General features: G+C 42.9%; 1 long non-coding RNA gene across 1 annotated transcript; it reads right to left on the bottom strand.

The window, feature by feature from the left end:
- Positions 1-16,740: 16,740 nt before the first annotated feature.
- On the bottom strand, positions 16,741-19,267 carry LOC310779156. The gene is made up of 3 exons (XR_014552814.1): positions 18,638-19,267; positions 18,256-18,370; positions 16,741-17,871 (listed from the first exon to the last, which is right to left on the bottom strand). It is a non-coding gene; the product is annotated as an uncharacterized lncRNA (long non-coding RNA).
- Between the last annotated feature and the right edge of the window lie 2,044 nt (positions 19,268-21,311).

Below are 21,311 nucleotides of genomic sequence, written 5' to 3'. Positions count from 1 at the left end.
CTTGAATATAGAGAAGAATTGCAGTTACCGTCAATTGTAATACACACTTACAGATTGTATATTTGATATGATAGACCTATGGTAGCTGAGATAAGGCCCACGTGAAACCGTGTTCTTAAAATGTACACATGGAGGTCTTTTACAATCTTTACTTTCTTTACAATAAAAGCAATCAGAACCCAGAGTCTATCAGTTTGATGATAGATCATCAGACTGATAGAATCTGCGTGCCCAGATTGCACTAAAAGAAACAGGAACATTTTGAGGTGTTGTTATGTATAGGTTATTATGCATTGATCCTCTTTGGCCCACTTGAGACCAAATTGGGTACCATGTGAACGTGAACTAAAATGAGTTTCACTCCCCTAGCATTGTAGAGACACCTATAATTAGTCAATGAACAATTTTGTTGGTCTTATCATATGGTGGAACCAACATGTGGAAAGGAAAGCCAGGTAGCCTATATCCTTTGAAATGTGTGTGCTGTGTGTATCCACTACCAAATGACAAGGAGTTGTGTTGAAGGCTTACATCAGGCCATATGCAGCTTCAAAAGGAGCTGTAAAGAGCAGCCAGTCCACATATTCAGGTCCAGAGTTTAGTGTTTGCTGATCCAGCTCTATGTCTGAATTTAATTTCTGAGCAGACTGTTTCAAAGCTAGCAGTGTCAGGATAATTAGCTTCTGAATGTTACAGTTCCGTTGCTCAGTGGGCAGTATTTCCCCAGACGGGCGCTTTCACATGTGCATCCCCCACGATGGGCGTGGCTTTCAAAGTCTTTTTGTGACGTCGGCACATCGCGCAAGATGGCTGCTGGTGGTGTATGGAAACGTTCTTGAAAGGAGTAGTAGCAGTAGCGTATTATTTCCCGGTTATATCCTTTAAGAAGTTTAATTTACAAACAAGAAGACTCGTTTGTGCGGATGATATTATCACGAATATATAAAGTGGAACCGGGGCTCCGTTTAACTCTGAGAAGCTCCTCTTTTAGGGACTCAGATTCATGGTTTAGCTCTGAAGCTAACGTTAGCTGTGAAGCTATTGTAGCTTTGAAGGATTAGTGCAAATGTCTAAAGTCCAGAAGCTGAGAGCGGTGGTGAAGCAGCGCCTAACTACGGCTGTTGAAGAGATATTTGGATTGATTGAAAGAACGATAGCAGAGTACGAGGAGGAAGCTGCTCGTTCAAAAGAGGAGATCGACCGACAAGGAAAACTGTTGGACGCTGTGCGGTTACACTGCGAAGCCTTGCCGAGTCCAGACCTCCAGCAGCTGTTGGTCATCGAGGTTCCCCCTGAGCAGCAGGAGTGGAGTTCCAGTCTGGACCAGGAGGACCTAGAGCCCCAACACATTAAAGAGGAACAGGATGAACTCTGGACCAGTCAGGAGGGAGAGCAGCTTCAAGGGCTGGAGGAGGCTGATATCACCAAGTTCCCATCCACTGCTGTCTCTGTGATGCGTGATGATGGGGAGTCCTCACAGCCTCATCAAAGCCAAACTGAGAAGACCAGAGAGGCAGAGCATTTAGCCAGTAGCTCAACTGAACAGATGAAAACAGAAGATGATGGAGAGGACTGTGGAGTATCAGAACCAACCAGGAACTCATATCCAGCTATTCATTTGCAACCAACTAGTAATGACAAGACTGAATACAGTGATGATGAATGGATAGAAACTAGTGAACCTCAATTAGGATTAGACTCACAGAGAAACAGTGAAGTTCTTGGGAATACAGACTTCAGTTGCTCTTTCTGTGGTAAATGTTTTCATCATGAAAGCCATTTGATTAGACACATAATAGTCCACACAGGAGAGACACAGTTAAATTGCTCAGTCTGTGGTAAAGGTTTTGGTGATCAACGACATTTGAAGAGACACATGATAATCCACACAGGAGATAAACAATTTAATTGCCCAGTCTGTGGTAAAGGTTTTTTTCAAAAAGGAAACTTGAGAACACACATGATAGTCCACACAGGTGAGAAACATTTTAATTGCCCAGTCTGTGGTAAAGGTTTTGGTCGTAAAGCAGACTTGAAGACACACATGATAGTCCACACAGGTGAGAAACAATTTAATTGCTCAAACTGTGGTAAAGGTTTTGGTCGTAAAGGAAGCTTGAACAGACACATGATAGTCCACACACACAGGAATGTAAACATTTAATATAGGCTATAGGGGGGATTTGAGTCTTTATTTATGCAAGTACTGTATGTACTGTGAATGTGTGTGTGTGTTCTGTGTTTATGTATTACACAAAAGAAACAATTAAAATGTATCTAAAAAAAATGCTATTTGTGGTAAAAGTTTTAGTTCAACAAAGTCATTGTATATTTGAGTAATCCGGGTTCACTAAACCTAACTTTAGCTATAGTGATCCTGGGACTGGGTCCAACAATAGTCACTCAGCTGGGTGTAGGAGAGGTGTTTTTGACATACTTCAAAACATTGATCTCCAGGCGATGTTTGCAGTTTGTGTGAGGGGTTCCCATTTATGTTTACAGGCAGCAAACTTATTCTGTTAACTATTGAGATGGATAATCTGAATCTATTGCAATAAACCTGATAAGCGGTAAAAACTGTGATCTCCCCATCAGACAAGCATGATTGCAAACCTGTGACACCATACTGTATAGACTTTACCAGCTCTGTCCACACCACGGTCCACACTGCCACCCGGTGGAAAACTTGATGTAGGCTAAAACCATTGAACTAAGAAACAGAATGCCATGCCCATGAATAGCTTCTACATTAGCAGATAACTGATCAACTGGCTCTGTCAACCCAGGATTTATTTATCCAGCTAAGAGTGTGTGCACCTGGAAGAGGAATTGTAACAAATATACAGGGTTGTAAAATGGCCTTTATTAAAAGTAAAATAAAAACGGACAACCCATTATTATTTTTTATTTAAATAACTAGCTACTTTATAAGTTTGTCTCTTCACATACTATATATTTGTAATACTATAATACCGTACATTTAGTTCAAATGCTATTACTTCTTGTGACAGCAGGTGTCGCTCTAATACCAGGTTCAGTAGGAAACACCAACTCAAACCGTGTCAGTGACGTCGGTGATGTCAGAGGTCAGACGCAGAATAAACATGGCGTCCGAGTTGGTTGCACGTTGATAATCTTGTCTCGTTTCTTACTGTTCCGCAGGTATGTAAATGTGGTTTAAAACAACACATAGTGGGTTCACAAAGTACCAGTTGTTAGATAACCATTCGGCTACATTTGTGGGCGATATAAATACTCAAAGACCGAGCTGGATGTTGTTTTGGGTCAAGTGTATTCTCGTTAGCATCTATTGTTTCACTGCTAGCTTGAAATGACTAAGATGATGTGAAAGGTATAGTCTTCTAGGCTCGTTCGTTTTAACCACATTCAGAAGATAACAACAGTTCCTATTGAGTGAGGGGGAAATTCCATTTTGAGTCCATGAGTTATAAGTGTAAATGCAATGAACGAATTGGTGATAGTTTTGTGGTTTGTAATTACAGTAATGGCCACTACACCTCCACGTTGGTTCATGTAAACAGACTGAGATGGTAGAGAGAAGGAAAATGCATTGAGATGTTTTATTTTTACTTCATTTTCTTAAATTATTTCTAATGCATTTTACATTGCACTTGTGCAATAGTATTTAACTTAAAGTTATCATTAGTGCCAAGATGCTGATAGTTGAAACAACTCAGGACAGTTATAACCGGGGTTCCTCTGCCTTTCCGAAGCCCTGCCACTCCGAACGTTAACTTCCATTATTCGGACTGGCGGTCGTTCACCTTAGAAGCCGCAATGCCGACCTTAGGTTTAGGCGTGGGGGTGGGAGAGGTTAAGTTTTGGGTTAGGGTCTGGGGGAGGTTAGGTTTAGGCATGGGGGGAGGTTAGGTTTGGCGTGGGGGCTGGGAGAGGTTAGTGAAAAACGGGGAATATAGAGCCCCTTTCTGAGTGCCGATATTTCGGACTGGCAGCATGTAACCGTTATAACCATACTACTGTTTAGAAATGAAGGCCAGTTTGTATGTTAAAGTCGAGCTGAACCCAAAAATGACTTTTCTTTTCTTTTAGTTCAAATACCTGGGTATTCAGTGCACCTATTTAAAGCAGCTATGAGCAAGATGTTATTAAACAGTCTAAATTTAATATCGATGCCTCACATCTTACCTCTAATATTACACGAGACCAACGCAGAGTAGTCTCGCTTGAAAGCAGAGTGAATCGGCGAGTGTGGTCTTGATGATTAGTCTGTCTCACTCTCATAGACTGTAAAGGTCTGTCTGCGGGCCGGTGTCATCAGGAAGTGAAATGAAACGGTTTGCGGCAGCCACTTTGGCCATAACCACAAAATTACTAAATTACTTTCAAACAAACTGTTAGAATATAACGAGAGATGTTCGCGAGAGCAGAAAGTAACAAGGGCAGCAGGAGGGGAAAGCCGTCCTTCTTGTTTTGGGTCTGTTGCTAGGCAGAGCGAAACGGTTTACGGTAGCTGTAAACAGTTGCTAGACAGAGCGAAACGGTTTACGGCCGTAGCAACAGACCCAAAACAGCTGCCCTTGCTACTTCTCTCGTTATATTCTAACAGTTTGTTTGAAACAGGTTCAGTTCGACTTTAAAGACCCTGGAAACCGAAATCCAGAAAAACCTTCTAACTATGTAATTTAGGGTCTTATGTGACTAATTGTAAGCCTCAAAAGGTTTGAGACATTAGTTTCAACCTAGTCTAGTTTCAACTCAAATCCTAAATGTCACGATTTCCCTGTTTACAATTGTTCTTGAGGCAGGATTTGAATTGGGTGGTGCTTATGGCTCCAAAAATGACTGTCTCCTGACATCAGGATGCGGATCCAATCATAAAGTAGCTTGCAGTTGTCCATTCTACAAAACCTTCATGCTCCCGCAGCCCGCTGGGACTCTGTCTGAATCGGGCCGGTGTTATGCCGAGTTTTGCACCCCCACCATATTTTGGGGCTGTTTTAACTTAAAACCAGGGATGCAAATCTCGGCAGGTACAAACCACCAAGACTTGCACCCCCCTCCATAAAGCCAGGAGCTCGAGGTCACCTGTACCCGGATTTTAAGCACCAAAGTCGGCTTCCATGAGCCAGAAGAGAGCCCCAACGCATGGAAGAGTGCTGCTCTGCCAGGCAGCATTTGAGGAAATTACTCTGGGAGACGGTCCTCACCTCCAGGGTGACGCATCGCGTTTCTTTAAATTAGTGTTTCAAAAGTCTGTACATGCTCATGTTTTTGTATCTGTTGTGGGGTATTTTCGATTTTTTTTTACATTTATAAAACATAGACCGAGTCTCTGAGCGAGCCCGCTCCACTTTCACTTTCTCTATGATCGGGTCTCAGCAGAGCTGGAGAGACCGGGAGAGAAATGAAGTAGTAGGCTACACTGAGCCGTGTTATGACCACATTTCTTGACCCATGTGGTAAAACTTTGATTTCTAATATCTGTTCGGTCCCAGTGCGGTGTACGCGCGCGATCTGCTGCGGTCTGCCTCGCTCATGATTCGGCCAGTATTTGAGGAAGTAGTCCGGCCAGCGAGCCAGCATAGAGACACTGCGTAATGCGTCATCATTCAGAAACCATGCCCAAGACAGGGGAAAACACAAACTCCTGTCCAATCCTGGCGTTCTCCTATGTCACGTGCATGGTTGCGTGTTGCACAAAAATATCGTATATACGGAAGATGCACACTCCAACTTACTTCTTGACAGCTAGATCCATATTTTTCTTCTCGCCAATTCTCAATGGCTTCCTTGTTTTGCTCAGGAGTACAAAAAAACTTTAACTGGCGATTTTTTACATTTGTTGTCTGCGCAGCCCACCACACAACAGCTTTTAGCTATGTTTAATTCAAGGAAAATGACGCTGGTGTGTGGAAATGAACGGAGCTCTTCCCCCGTGATGGGCGTGGCCTATTACATGCAGTGTCTCTATGGCTTTCAAACACACAAACACACAAAGGTTCAATGCGACATGTCCACACAATCCTAGAAGGAGACACCGGAGATTTCTGCTTGTTTCTCCATGACTTTCAAACCTAAATGTATATACTTTGCGACATTCATCATCTTTCAAATTTGGCTGGTGGCTTATTAACATAGGTTCCTGTGGTGTGATGAACTCAAAATGCATATTTATGTTGGGTTTCCAGGGTCTTTAAAGTGAGATTTACATTATATGTGACTTCACAGAATACAGTATCAGTTAAAGGGCATGTCTTGTTTATTTTTTGATACAGAAATGTTTAATACACAAGACACTGCGGAGCTGGTTGATTGCAAAAGCCACACCGACCAACAGCCCCCACACATTAAAGAGGAAAAGGAGGAACTCTGGATCAGTCAGGAGGGAGAGCAGCTTCAGGAGGACCCAGAGCCCCCACACATTCAGGAGGAACTCTGGACCAGTCAGGAGGGAGAGTATCTTCAAGGGCTGGAGGAGGCTGATATCACTGCTGTCACTGTGAAGAGTGAAGATGAGGAAGAGAAACCTCAGTCCTCACAGCTTCATCAAAGCCAAACTGAGGAGACCAGAGAGGCAGAGCCTCTAGCCATCAGCTCAACTGAAGAGATGAAAACAGAAGATGATGGAGAGGACAGTGCAGTATCAGAACCAGCCAGGAACTCATATCCAGCTAGTCATTTACAACCTACTACTGATGACAAGACTGAATACAGTGATGATGAATGGATGGAAACTAGTGAACCTCAGTCAGGTTTAGACTCACAGAAAAACAGTGAAGTTATTGGGAATACAGACTTTAGTTGCTCTTTCTGTGGTAAATGTTTTCGTCATAAAAGTCATTTGAGGAGACACATAATAGTCCACACAGGAGAGAAACAATTTAATTGCTCAGTCTGTGGTAAAGGTTTTGTTCAAAAAGGACACTTGAAAACACACATGATAGTCCACACAGGTGAGAAACAATTTAATTGCCCAGTATGTGGTCAAGGTTTTGGTCGTAAGGATCACTTGAAAGGACACATGATAGTCCACACAGGTGAGAAACAATTTAATTGCTCTATCTGTGGTAAAGGTTTTGGTCGTAATGGCACATTGAAGGCACACATGATAATCCACACAGGAGAGAAACAATTTAATTGCTCAGTCTGTGGTAAAGGTTTTGTTCAAAAAGGAAACTTGAGAACACACATGATAGTCCACACAGGTGATAAACAATTTACTTGCTCAGTCTGTGGTCAAGGTTGTGGCCGTAAAGCAGACCTGAAGACACACATGATAGTCCACACAGGTGAGAAACAATTTAATTGCTCAGTCTGTGGTAAAGGTTTTGGTCGTAAAGAAAGCTTGAACAGACACATGATAATCCACACACAAAGGAAAGTAAACATTTAATTGCTATAGTAGTGGAGGGGCAGATTTGAGTCTTTATGCGAGTTTGTACTGTGGATGTGTGTGTGTCTGTGTTGTCCTGTGTTTATGTATTGCACAAAACAATGAAAAATTTGATCTAAAAAAAATTGCGATTTGTGGTAAAAGTTTTAGTCAAAATGGAAACAAACAAGTTCAACAAAGTCAGGGTATCTTTGAGTAATCCGGCTTCAATTAACCTAACATTAGCAATCCAGATAACTGGTCCTACATCTTTATTATCGACTGGCTCTGTTAACCCAGGATTTATCTATCCAGCTATGAGCGTGTGCACCTGGAAGAGGATGGGTTTGTAACAAATAGCCAATCACATGCAACATGGACAGATTCAGATCAGACAATTTGATTAAGATAAAATGGAGAAATTAGATTGTTACACAGCAAAAGTAATGATTCAGCGGGGAAAAGGATATAGTCTACAATATAAGTGCAAAACCTGTAATAGCAATAGTTGACAATAATTATTAAAGACACGATAAAAAATAAACCAGAGACAATAGACCTAACTATCCCTCAAGCAGAAAACCCATATAGTTCAATTTCAAGTTCAGCTTTATTGTCATTATGTATAAATACAATGAAATTCTCATTCTCTGACTCCCTCTGCCTTAACACACAAGGACATACAATAGACAGACGGCTTTCGAAGTATGACGCGCGCATACGCGCTCCGCTAGTCTGGATGGAAAAACCTCGCTCCGAGACTTCCGGCTATGGGCGGAAGGTAGGAACCAAAGTGCTGTACTCCAGGAAAATATTCCGCTCAATTCTTGCGTTCCGTTCAGACGTAATGTTATGGAACCGGCAAGTTTCGTTAAAGTGTAACTAACCCCCAAAACACTTTTTTTCAGCTTTTAACCAATATATATGACTTTGGGGGTGATGTGTGAAGAATTCTGGTCAAAATTTCCACATTTGACACCAAACTGTTGCCATTTGACCATTTGTATCATTTTTCAGCAGCATATCTGGCATAAGCGCCCTCTAAGGGTCGGAGACTGCTTTTTTTTTCCCTCTCAAATGAATGGGAGATTAGGGGCACACTGACGTCACAGTGCCCCCAAAGACTATGGGATTTCAAGATAATTACTCCCCTACCCCCCCTGTACCCTTTCGGCTCCTCAGAACTCCAAGCCTATTCCTATTGAAGTTTGCTCTTAAAATACTGAACCAAACGTCGTCAAAGTTGGCACATGTCTTAATTATAGTTAGTTTCCCGCTGAATGTGTCACTACTTTATTAATATCTTACCTGGATAAGCTCGAATGATGATGTATATATTATCAGTCCGAGTTGGAAGCAGCTGTCTCCAGCCCAGGCAGGCGGGAGTCGTACTGTAAAACCTCATGCACTAGCTCCAAGCTCCGGGGGCGCGCGCAGGATTGGGTTTGACCGTTTGATCAAGCAAGTAGCTCCTGTGCTCTTAAAATACTGAACACGTTGTCATATTTGACATATGTCTTCATTGTAGACAGTTTATCGCTGAATGTGTCATTACATTATAAATATCTTACCTGGATAAGCTCTAATTATGTTGTTTATATTATCAGTCCGACTTGGAAGCACTTTCTCTCGGCCAGTCAAACGGGAGAGTCTGCACTCTCATGCACCCGCGGGTGCGCGCACAGCAGACAGACTGTGAATGGGCGGAGGAGGAGGAGGAGAGATCCGCAGGCTACTCAGCTACTGTGCCCGTCTGTGAAAAGCGTCCTGTCCAGTCGCACCTTCGCAAAAAGATGCGGGATTCCCTCAATCGCACAAAGAAAAATTGCAGACCAGCTATTTCTGTCTGTGTTTGTTTGTTGCTCCGTGAGGTTACAGAGCGCCCTCATGCATGCAGGAGCCAGGCTGTTTCGCCAGCCAGGGTGCAGCCTGCAACTGCGCTGAGAGGAAAACTTTTGCACAACTTTTAACAAGAATCACGAAAAGCCCCAAAACGTAAATTCAAAACAGATTTCATTGCGCGGTTTATCGCTAATTGTACGAGGGAATGACGTGGAGAAATCTCGCATTGTGTTACCCCAGAGCGGGGGGTTTCTCCTATTGTGCGGTGTGCTGCTGTAACGAGCCCATGTCATTTTGCTCTCGTAACGTAGTTTTGACACCTGCCATAGAGATACATGCAGAAAAATAATTAAATTTCTAGTTCGCCACTGAATTACCAAATTGATATAACTATCAACAATTTTGAGCAACACTCTTTCCATACATGCCACCAGCGTTGGCTAGTTGTTGATATTTATAAAGATATTGCCCCTCTCAAAAAAATTATTTTTGAGGTGGTAGGCAAACTGTAATGGCGTCGATTTCTGAAAAAAAATATTGACTTGAACACAGCCAAAGAGTTTAGTATAGACCAAATCACCGGGATGTTTACATTTACTTCCGGGTACCCCTGGGTCCACACATTATAATGGCGGTGAACGGCACAAACTGACGTTTTGAAGACAAAAACAGACAAAGAAGACAAAAATGGTTCGTCCGTGTTGTGTTGTTGTTTAATATCATTCATAACAACACTTTCACTAACGTTAGTGGAGACCAGACTAGCTAATTTACCTGTTGGACCAGACTAGAGTAGACTTGAAGCTAAATTAAATTGACGTGGCGTCAGTATCTCTGTCTGTACCAGGCTCGCCGAGAAGAGCCTAGTGACGCGAGGTTACTCTGTAACGTTAACGACTGCAAAAAAACAGCGAGTTTGACAGACAAACAAACGCTATTAGCTAGCTAACACTACATAAAACAAACACAGAAGAAAGGCTAGATACGTCGGACAAGCATGTTTACCAACCGTTTAACCATTTAAATTGAAAGTAGTCGGCTGAAAACAACGAGAGGGTTTGACAGCATTTATTTGACAACACGCACATTTAAACCTGCCGCCTTCCCCAAGTGGTACCCGGAAGTAAATTTGTTTACATGGTGACGTCACGGTGATTTGGTCTATAGACAAGAGCATATGTCATTTCTTGTTTTTTTCCATAGGTATTTTCAAATCACTGTTCTGATACATATCTAGGGGGTTAGTCCCCCTTTAAGTACTTCTTTGAATACTTCATTTGGTATGTCGATGGTTCTTCGATGGTTTCTCTAACTCGTAGCGACTGGCGAGGTTAGGCTGCCTACTGCTGCATTTCTATGGGGGGGACGAAAACACTGCGGACCATAACACAGAACCGGAAGACGGGGCGGGACATACTGCCTGTAGTAGCGTACCAGACACTTCTCCTCGGGAAGAGCCGCACTGTACCAACCGCCAATCAAATCCGAAGAAGGGCCGCACTGTCTTGTGATAACCTCGCGTCACCAGGCTCTTCTCGGCGAGAAAGAGCCTGGCTCCCGCCCACAATTGATTTTGTCACCCTACTGGTTCCCGCCTAGAGCCCGCCCTAGACCGGATGGCAGCGTTTCTAGCTCGTCAACTTTCACGTTAACTTGACAATTTGACCCAAGTATCAGAATCCTCTTTCACCGTTTTGACCGGTGTGTCAGGCGGTGGTGGCGGAGATGCCATATTGCATAAACGTTTTGTTTTATGTAACGCTAGCTTTGTTTTTATCAGACTCTAGTTTAGGTAACATCACCGTGTCAAGCTAACGGCAACAAAGACGTTGTTAGGCGCATTGCCATCCGGTGTTAATTCTGGGTCCGGGGTTTACGCCCCCATGACAAAAAGCGGGGTGGAAGGTGCCCAGACTAGTCTTGTGATGTCGGCACGTCGCGCAACGCAAGATGGCGGCCGTTGTATGCAAACGTTCTTGTAAGGAGCTAAGTAGTAGCAGTAGCGTATTTCCCGATTATATCCTTTCAGAATTCACAAACGGAAGACTCGTACGTATGGATGATATTATCATGAATATATAAAGTGGAACCGGGGCTCTGTTTAACTCAGAGGAAGAAGAAACTCCTCTTTTATGGACTCGGATGAATGGTTTATTTAGCTGTGAAGCTAACGTTAGCTGTGTAGCTATTGTAGCTTTGAAGGATAAAGTGTGCCAGTAAATAGTTCAGGACGAAAAGTTCCAGTCACTGTGACAATAATGAAAATATCTAAAGTCCAGAAGCTGAGAGCGGTGGTGAAGCAGCGCCTAAATGCGGCTGTTGAAGAGATATTTGGGCTGTTTGAAACCACCATAGCATACGAGGACGAGGTGAAGCAGCGACTAACTGCGGCTGTTGAAGATATATTTGGGCTGTTTGAAAGAACGATAACAGAGTACGAGGAGGAAGCTGCTCGTTCAAGAGAGGCGATCCACCGACAAGGACATTTGCGAAATCTGCTGGACGCTGTGCGGTTACACAGAGAGGCATTGCCTCCAGACCTCCAGCAGCTGTTGGTCATTGTAGAAGAGGTTCCCGCTGAACAGCAGGAGTGGAGCCCCAGTCTGGCCCAGGAGGACCCAGAGCCCCCACACATTAAAGAGGAACAGGAGGAACTCTGGCCCAGTCAGGAGGGAGAGCTGGAGGAGGCTGATATCACTGCTGTCACTGTGATGCGTGAATATGAGGAAGAGAAACCTCAGTCCTCACAGCTTCATCAAAGCCAAACTGAGGAGAACAGAGATGCAGAGCCTCTAGCCAGCAGCTCAACTGAACAGATGAAAACAGAAGATGATGGAGAGGACTGTGGACTATCAGCCAGGAACTCATATCCAGCTAGTCATTTACAACCTACTAGTGATGACAAGACTGAATACAGTGATGATGAATGGATAGAAACTAGTGAACCTCAGTCAGGTTTAGACTCACAGAAAAACAGTGAAGTTGTTGGGAATACAGACTTTAGTTGCTCTTTCTGTGGTAAATGTTTTCGTCATAAAAGCCGTTTGCTGAAACACATAATAGTTCACACAGGTGAGAAAGAATTTAATTGCTCCGTCTGTGGTCTAGGTTTTGGTCGTAAGGATCACTTGAAGGGACACATGATAGTCCACACAGGTGAGAAAGAATTTAATTGCTCAATCTGTGGTAAAGGTTTTGGTCGTAAAAGCACATTGAAGGCACACGTGATAATCCACACAGGAGAGAAACAATTTAATTGCTCAGTCTGTGGTAAAGGTTTTGTTCAAAAGGGAAGTTTGAGAACACACATGATAGTCCACACAGGTGAAAAACAATTTAATTGCTCAGTCTGTGGTAAAGATTTTGGTCGTAAAGGAGACTTGAAGACACACATGATAGTCCACACAGGTGACAAACAATTTAATTGCTCAAACTGTGGTAAAGGTTTTGGTCGTAGAGAAACCTTGAACAGACACATGATAGTCCACACACACACACACAGGGAAGTAAACATGCAATTGCTATAGTGGAGGGGGGATTTAACTCTTTATAAGAGTCTGTGTTTATGTATCACACGCAAAACAATAAAAAAAAATCTAAAAATGTCCATTTGTGGTAAAAGTTTATCTGGGAAGTCAACTGGATCAGTGTGACGAGTGAAGCCATGGCCCTCTCTGTCATTGGGAAAATTCACTCAAGGACAAGGACAAAGTATTTGGCAAGAATATCAAAGTTCCTGGACAAGAAGGACCATGAGGACTTTAGCTACGTCTTTAATCCAATGTCACTATGACTATACCTGTATATCTTGGTACTGCACTTTGAATTGCATCCATGTATGAATTGTGCTATACAAATAAATGTGTCTTGCCTTGCCTTACTGTGGTGTGGTATAAATAAAAGGTTAAAAGAAGCCCAGAACAAACAAATGAGGGATGAGTAATAGTATATTGGTTTATGTCTCTCTTGTTCTTGCCCTTGATTTTTCTGTATTGTTTATTTGATGTTGTATGTCGTGTTTTTATAAGACCAGGGACCATGGAAATAAGTGTTTACACTTTTTCATGTCATCCCTTGGATTTTGTCATTCTGTATCCAAAATAAAAATCAATAAATCAATCAAAAGGTAGCATATGTCTCCACAGTATACCTTTTTGCTGTGCTGAGAAGGCAAGAGACCACATAGCCTGCCATCACTAACACAGCACAGTTGAGAAGTGTTCACACATTCAAGCCTCTCTATTTTTAATTGTCTGTGAGCTTCTGCTAGTTCTTATCATATCCTAAAAATTGTTATTGTTGTAACAGTAATTAACCTTGATCCGTGTCTCAAACTATGCCGTGTTGGGTCCTTGAATTTGGGGGAAAGGTCCTTGAATTTGATGTTGAGGAAGGTGTGGGAACCCTGTATAAATTATATAAAAAGAAAAAATCAAATCTCATAAGTATAATTTAAAAACAAGTACTTTTCCTGTCAGAAACAATAACCCTGGTTTCAGTGGGTGAAAATGAAGTCATAATCTACTTGTGTGTGTGTGTGTGTGTGAGGGGGGGGGGGTCATGGAGGGTCTGCTCATTGTGCTCATTGGACAGTATATGCCAATGAGTATACAGTCAATGGAGTGTAAACATGAATTTAGAGATTTACACGCAGTCTGCAGCAGAGAGATTAGTTGTATTACACTTGTATCACCACAGTGGGGTGCCAAAATTAATTAATATTGTATTCATTATTACCGGTACCCACACCATGTATACAAAATGGACTACAAGTACAAGAAAGTTTATTAAGTTTATTTATTCTGTATCTGAAATCAGTTTAAGCAATTTTTGTTCTTTATGTTTACAGTAGGCCTATAGTTGTCCACAAGTCACCCTGCAACAATTAAAAGGGACATTGGTAGAGGCCATTATTAGTTTTTCTTTCTTTCATTGTAACTTCTCATCTCTGTTCAAATAATCTTTTGACAGATGTGTCTACTTGAAACAGGCAGGAAAAACCTTGCCAGGCTGTCCAATGTCCATAGTCTCACGTGGTAAGACCCAGATTGCTCTGTCAGACCACCAGGTCAGTGGGTCAGAATGGTCAGACCAGACACACTTGATAAAGTGGGTAGTGCGCATGCGTAAAAGCAGCCCAGTATAAAACGAAAAGGCACTGAATTATGGCGTAAACATTACACTTTCACCTCACTTTCATCTATAATTTAGGCTACAAGCGCTACCAAAACACAATAGCCTCTTGGCTACTTCAGCGAAAGGAAGCCGTGATAGGAAACGTTTTATTTCAAAAAGCAAACGCGTGGTCGTCGTCATATTTCCCATAATGCAAAGCGCATATATAGCAGTTATATTTAGTAATATTTGCCAGTTTCCTAAAACATTTCGATGACTTTCATTGGACATGAATTTCTCTCACATGTCCCAAGAAGAAGTGTATTATTTTGTGCTACTTTTAAAAGTTAGGCTAACTGTTAAACCCTAACCGATGCTGGTAACACGGAGAATGGGGTCGGGTCCTTACGCTTTAGTAATCTAGTACACTCTTGTTTCTCTTCAGATCGTATAAATCTTTCGCCTTTTACTAAAGATTTCCGTGGAGAGGAACATTATGAGTTTCAACTAATTTTTTGATGCCCTGCCTAACGGCGGGGCTTCCTTCTCTGTAAAATAAAATAATGAACTTGCCCCGTAGTAGGTTTTTGGTCAACCTGGACCTAGAAGTGAGTGCGCTAGCGTTTTTCTCGTCTAAAAAGCCTCACTCTCTCTGGTAGGATTATTCAAATTTAGTACAGCCGTTGTGCATTTGTGGCACAGCTGACTTCTTCCTTGTTCATTTGTTTGAGAATGTTGTCTGACCGACATAGTAATTATATCCCTTCTACTATCACATTTGACTCGTTTGTATGTGCAATAAAACAACACCTAAATACTATAACGCTTGAATATTATACAGTGTAGGCTACTATAGTATTTCCATGGAAGTGCATTGTATGACCAAAATGAATATACACATTTTGCAATGCATTTCCATGGACAGTAGAGGTCTCTCAAACCTATGAGTAGATACATTTTTTTGATAGGCCTACTGATTGTGTGTATGTGTGTGTGTGTGTGTGTGTGTGTGTGTGTGTGTGTGTGTGTGTGTGTGTGTGTGCGTGCGTGTGCGTGCGTGCGTGCGTAAGCGCGCACGCGCGTGTTTGTCTGCGTGCCCCCGGGTGTGCCTGGGTATTATTAGCGTTTTGTAATCAACTTTCTTTTACCAGCCTACAGGTGATCATAATTGCAGTTATCTCTGAGGTCGGGTGGGTTTGAGAGTGTCAGAGGTTGGTTACTTTTAAAATGTGGGTTTATTTTAAACCACTAGCCTACTAAAGAGAGAAACCATGACAGAGAGCGTCATCCAGCGGAGAGACTCCCCTCCTGGTGCCACTCCGTACTTATCCTTGCGCAGTGGCAGTATCGTAGCCTATGAGGTTTATCCGAGGCGTGATTATTGCTGGTTGAAAACTTTACCCAATACCCCGCCGTGACGACTTGAAATATAGTCGGCATTGGCAATTTTTGATGGTCTTTACGGAGACTGATGTAGTGTTCAAATAAATCTTAATTGAAAACTGTATCACTAGCAAGGCCCAGGGGCCCTCCAAAAAATAAAAATAAAGAAAACCCCTTTTTTTTGTTGGTCGGGCTCATGTTGGGCTCCACAGAACTATGACACAAATCTAAGACCAAAATTTGTTTCCAAGAAGATTAAGTCTGATGATTAGTGTCATTGGATGCCTGTGCGCAAGTGGTGACCAGGGGGCGGGAAGTGGGGGTGCTTGTGGTCTGCAGCACCCTCTGCTGTTTTGTATTGGAAATGTAATGTCAATTAAAAAATATATATATATATGATTAAAATGTGTTGTATATGTTTTATACTGCGATATTTAGGGTTTAGTTGAAGACTATGAGCAAAGCAAAGAGGGTGATGTTATTTTTGATGTTTGGTTTATAATAATAAGATAATAAAATATAAGACTAAATAATTTCAGTGTTTCTGCCTCTGTTGCTGTCTGTTGTAGTGTAAAACGACCTAAAGGGAGAGCAGGTGGTGACATGAAAGTGAGTGAACTGGCGATTATACGTTGGTGCACCGGATGCACGTGCAACCCCTAGTGGCCAGATCATTTTTTTATTTTATTTCTACATAATAAACTATTCTGAACAAAAGCCATGAATCCCATATCAGTAACCTGTCTGTTCTGTTTTATTGTAGCCTAGTAAGCCTACACACTTTAGTCACATGTGTTGCTTACTGTAGGCTATTTACATAGCCTGGGAGTTGGGAACAGTAGACCCTTCTCACTTGGGAAACTCTTGAGCAATGACGCCATTCAGCAGAAAAGGGGTAACAGCAAAGTGTAGGAACTTTATTAACAAATCACACAAAGCTATTGTACAATGTGTGTACAATGTAGCAAAAGATGACCCGTTAGCCCATGAAGCCACATGCCTTGTGTCTAATGTTAATATCACCTGCATTATAGCTTGCAGGGCGCACAAAGGTGGGAAAAAAAGGTAAGAAATAAGAATAAAAATAAAAAAACGTTGCAAACAGGTACTGCACTATGTATGGATGAGCAACATTTGGCAGATCTATATCAGACCTGTGAACATAATCAGCCGATATTGTTTTGTTTAGGTACTTAGTAGCCGCAACACGCAACTCTAAATGGATTCTCCTTTAGAGTTGCGCACGGCTTGCCCTTCTCCTTGGAAGTCAGACCCAAAGCAAGCTCGACTGGCTTCAAACATGCACGAATCACAAAGACAAAAGTACTCACACGTAGCCACGGGTGTCTTCCCTCACACCGGACTGGCAACGATGTTTGTTAACTTTCAGTTTACGAGTACGATGCTTATTTGTGTAGCCGGAAACGGTATATTTCCCTTTTCAGAGACTCTTCTTCTGGGGGCGTGGCGCTGCCGTGCAGTTGAAAGGCGGCCGTGTGAGTACTTTTGTCTTTGTGATTCGTGCATGTTTGAAGCCAGTCGAGCTTGCTTTGGGTCTGACTTCCACGGCACCCATGCGCAACTCTAAAGGAGAATCCATTTAGAGTTGCGTGTCGCGGCTAGGTACTTAGTTGCACGTGTCATGCACAACAGCACGGAAATAGACTGCAGAACAGAAATTAAAAACATTATTTTACAGTGTTGTTTACATGTCTTATCACTTTAGCTTACGTAGGAAGCTGGCTTTAATTTTGGACCCCAGGGGGAACAATGCTCATCATTGCCTCTCGGATCTGTTGTGTGTCTGCCCGGGGCAAATGCAAGACATCTGGGTCTGGCTGTTGTGGGTCTCTTGCATCCTCAATGTTCCACTCAGCCAGAAAATTGTCTTTGTGTACCTCACAAACATTGTGCAGAATGCAGCAAACTGTAACAATGTCTGGCATATTAGCAGTGAGCACATCATTGCGCCTGGCCAGGCACCTCCAACGGCCCTTCAAGCGTCCAAAGGCAGTTTCCACCACCGTTCGAGCTGAGCTTAAATGGAAGTTGAAGTTGTCCTGTTCGGGTGTCAGGCTGTGATGGGTGAAACCTCTCATGAGCCACTTTTTCAGAGGGTACGCTGCGTCTCCGATGAGATGTACGGGTACCTCCACACCGTTTACAGTCCTGGATTTCTGTGGAGAAAAATATATTACAGTTATAGTACATTAGTACAGGTTAGATAGTTTGTTACTCTACCACACTAATGGCTCATTTATACTCCATTTTCATATGTAAATAGATGCGTCCATTTCAAACGATGTAATCGTCACTGCCCACATACTTCCATGCGTCTTTCACGTTGGTATCATGTTAAGCAATACATTCACCAGTGGGCAGTAGTCAAATGCATGAGTGTATAAACTATGTGGTTTTGCTGCGTTTCATACGTACGGACAGAAGGCTCTGTCCATCTCTGTCTTTAACAAGTACAATTGGGCCTTTAGGTGCTGGTGGAGAACACGCACGTGTGGTGAACTTACACATAGCCATTCACAAGACATGTGGTTTTGCCATACCTCACGGGGGAACAAGTATCCATTGTTTGCTTTCGCCTTCTTCCAGATAGGAGAGTTGACAAGCACTCCTGCATTATGGGTTCCTCCAGGACAACCCACGTATACATCTGTGAAGCTGAACAAAAGCAACCAGCATGAGCAAAACGTACGGCATTGCATTCTAGTTATTCAGAGATTACTTTATTGTATCATCCCCTTATGGTGTACAATTATTGGGTCTTCTTGACTCTTGGCACCTTCTCATTGCATATAACAATAGAATAAGACCCCATGTATACCTGCTTTTTAAATGCGATCTGTATCCGGATAAGTTATCTGGATAATGGTCGCATTTTAAAACCAAGTGTAAAGCAGACTACGCATTATAACTAGCACATCTTACCAGAAATTGTGGTCTACAACCCCCTGCAGTACAATGGAATGCCAGCCGTTCCGATTGTAATAGGAAGTCGTATCCTGCCTCGGAGCAATAACAGGAATGTGGCTTCCATCGATGGCGCCCGCACACATTGGATAACCTCGGTCTGCAAATCCATCTAGGGTCTTCTGAAGTCGTTCCCCCTCCGGCAGGCAAATGAAACGCTTGTATAGATGGACCATTAGCGCAGACGAAACTTCACGCACCAGGGCGGACACAGTAGACAGTCCTACACCAAAGACACTGCTGATTGTTCGATACTCACTCGGTTTGCCATACCACCAAAGAACAATGGCCAGTCTCAAACGTGGCTCTAGTGGTTTTCGCCATCGTGTAACCTTTCGTGTTAGCGCCAGTTCCACCAGACTTAACACATACTCAAACGTAGACCGGGACATGTGGAAATGACGCTTCCATTCCACGTCGTCAAAGTTCTTCAACGCATCTTGCCAGAATCGATTTCCATCCGGTCTCCCTCGCTTCCACACGGCTCTCTCACGCTGCAGCGCATAGAACGCAAACACTGAGACTATCTTTCTCCTGTGGGCTCTTTCTGCACGGCGTCTAGCTGCTTCGTATCTTCTTCTGCTCAGACGTATATCCCTTTCCAGTTTCAGCCTTGCATTTCTGCGTCGCTGAATGCATGTGTGCCAGTATCGTAGTATTAACATCATCACAACACCAGGCACCGCCGCCATCTTTGCTGCACGCCGTGCACGCACTCACTGCAGCGTGATTTCGAATCGCACATAGGTTACGCAAAAACCACGCCCTGTGCCCGCCTACGCAGCAGTCAAGCGCCGGGATTGGCCAGGCGCTCATACTCATGTTGGAGTATACAGATATTAAAGACATAGCATAAGCATAGTATAATAAATTACTGTAATATAACTGTTAACATAACAGTTAATATAACTATTAACTGTTGTTATCTTCACAGTTTACTGGATCGCTGGAGCAGAGACCTGTTTCATCCTCAGTTCAGCCTCTTTCATTGTACCTCTGGCTTTACTGACCACAGCGAGGAGGCTGAAGGAGGAGTGAGTGGCACAAATGAACAGACTTGAAAATATCTTAACCAAGGGTTTTTTCAGAAGATGCACTGAGTGCAGAGACATGCTGGTGTTTGTAGCTTCATTCAAAGTTATGATGTTTACATCTGCTTGGAAAGCAAGCACTGAATTATTACTTTGTCACTGACAAATAAAGGGGAGATGCAGCATTCTATGCTCTTTGCCAGACAAATGATGGGGGGAGATATAGGCCAATTCACGTTAGAGAAAAATGAACATAATGTATTTTGTATGCACACACATGTATGCAGACCTATGCACTTTAATTCTAGGACGGCATGTATGTGTAGTTTTATTTTATTCTTTGTCCTTTGTACTGAATCATCCTTATACTTGTGGAATATGTTAATATCATACATTTATACTGCAGTATTTTATCAATCACTCAGATTTTGTACTTGACACAAAATAGTATTTCAACTCCCATAAAAAATGTTGATAGTCTATTTTCTTGTAAAGGTTTGTGTTTTGCTATTAAAGGTTTGAATACAAACAAACAAACAAACAAAAAGCCTGCTGAATCCCACTGAGAATCAGGCAAGGACTGTGAAAGCAGTCCTTGAATTCATCGCCGCCTGTGGAATTAGAAACACCATAAACAGTAATATTGCCGACCAGTGAGAGGCAGCAATGTGCCGTAAGGCATCTAGTCTGCCGGAAAGCTATCAGAAGAAGAAGAAGAATTCGTTGTTTGCCAATCAATATTGAGGAAGAAGGAGTCTGAGTCGGTCGTAGCTGCGTAGCGTATTTCCTGGTTATAAATCATTTAAGAAGTTTAATTTACAAACAGAACTATGTGCGGTTGATATTATCACGACTATATAAACTGGAACCGGGGCTCCGTTTAAGTCTGAGGGGAAGAAGACCGGGGCTCCGTTTAACTCTGAGGGGAAGAAGAAGTTCCTCTTTTATGGACTCGGATGGTTTAGCTGTGAAGCTAACGTTAACTGTGACGATATTGGGGCTTTGAAGGATACAACGTTGAGGAAAAATTCCAGTCACTGTCTGAAAATAAAAATGTCTAAAGCGGTGGTGAAGCAGCGCCTAATTGCTGCTGTTGGAGAGATATTTGGGCTGTTTGAAAAAACGATAGCAGAGTACGAGGAGGAAGCTACTCGTTCACAAGATGAGATCGACCGACAAGGAAAACTGCTGGACGCTGTGCGGTTACACTGCGAAGCCTTGCCTCCAGACCTCCAGCAGCTGTTGGTCATTAAAGAAGTGTCCCCTGAGCAGCAGGAGTGGAGCCCCAGTCTGGACCAGGAGGACCCAGAGCCCCCACACATTAAAGAGGAACAGGGGGAACTCTGGACCAGTCAGGAGGGAAAGCAGCCTCAGGAGGACCCAGAGCCCCCACACATTAAAGAGGAACAGGTGGCTCTCTGGACCAGTCAGGAGGACCCAGAGCCCCCACACATTAAACGGGAACAGGAGGAACTCTGGAGCAGTCAGGAGGGAGAGCAGCTTCAAGGGCTGGGGAAGACTGAGCTCACCAAGTTCCTATTCACTGCTGTCCCTGTGAAGAGTGAAGATGAGGAAGAGAAAACTCAGTCCTCACAGCTTCA

This window comes from Poromitra crassiceps, assembly GCF_964638095.1.
Source record: "Poromitra crassiceps genome assembly, chromosome: 7".
In the NCBI taxonomy this organism is placed as follows: domain Eukaryota; kingdom Metazoa; phylum Chordata; class Actinopteri; order Beryciformes; family Melamphaidae; genus Poromitra; species Poromitra crassiceps.
Note: the sequence above shows the minus strand (reverse complement) of the source record. Positions and strands in the feature narration are given on the sequence as shown.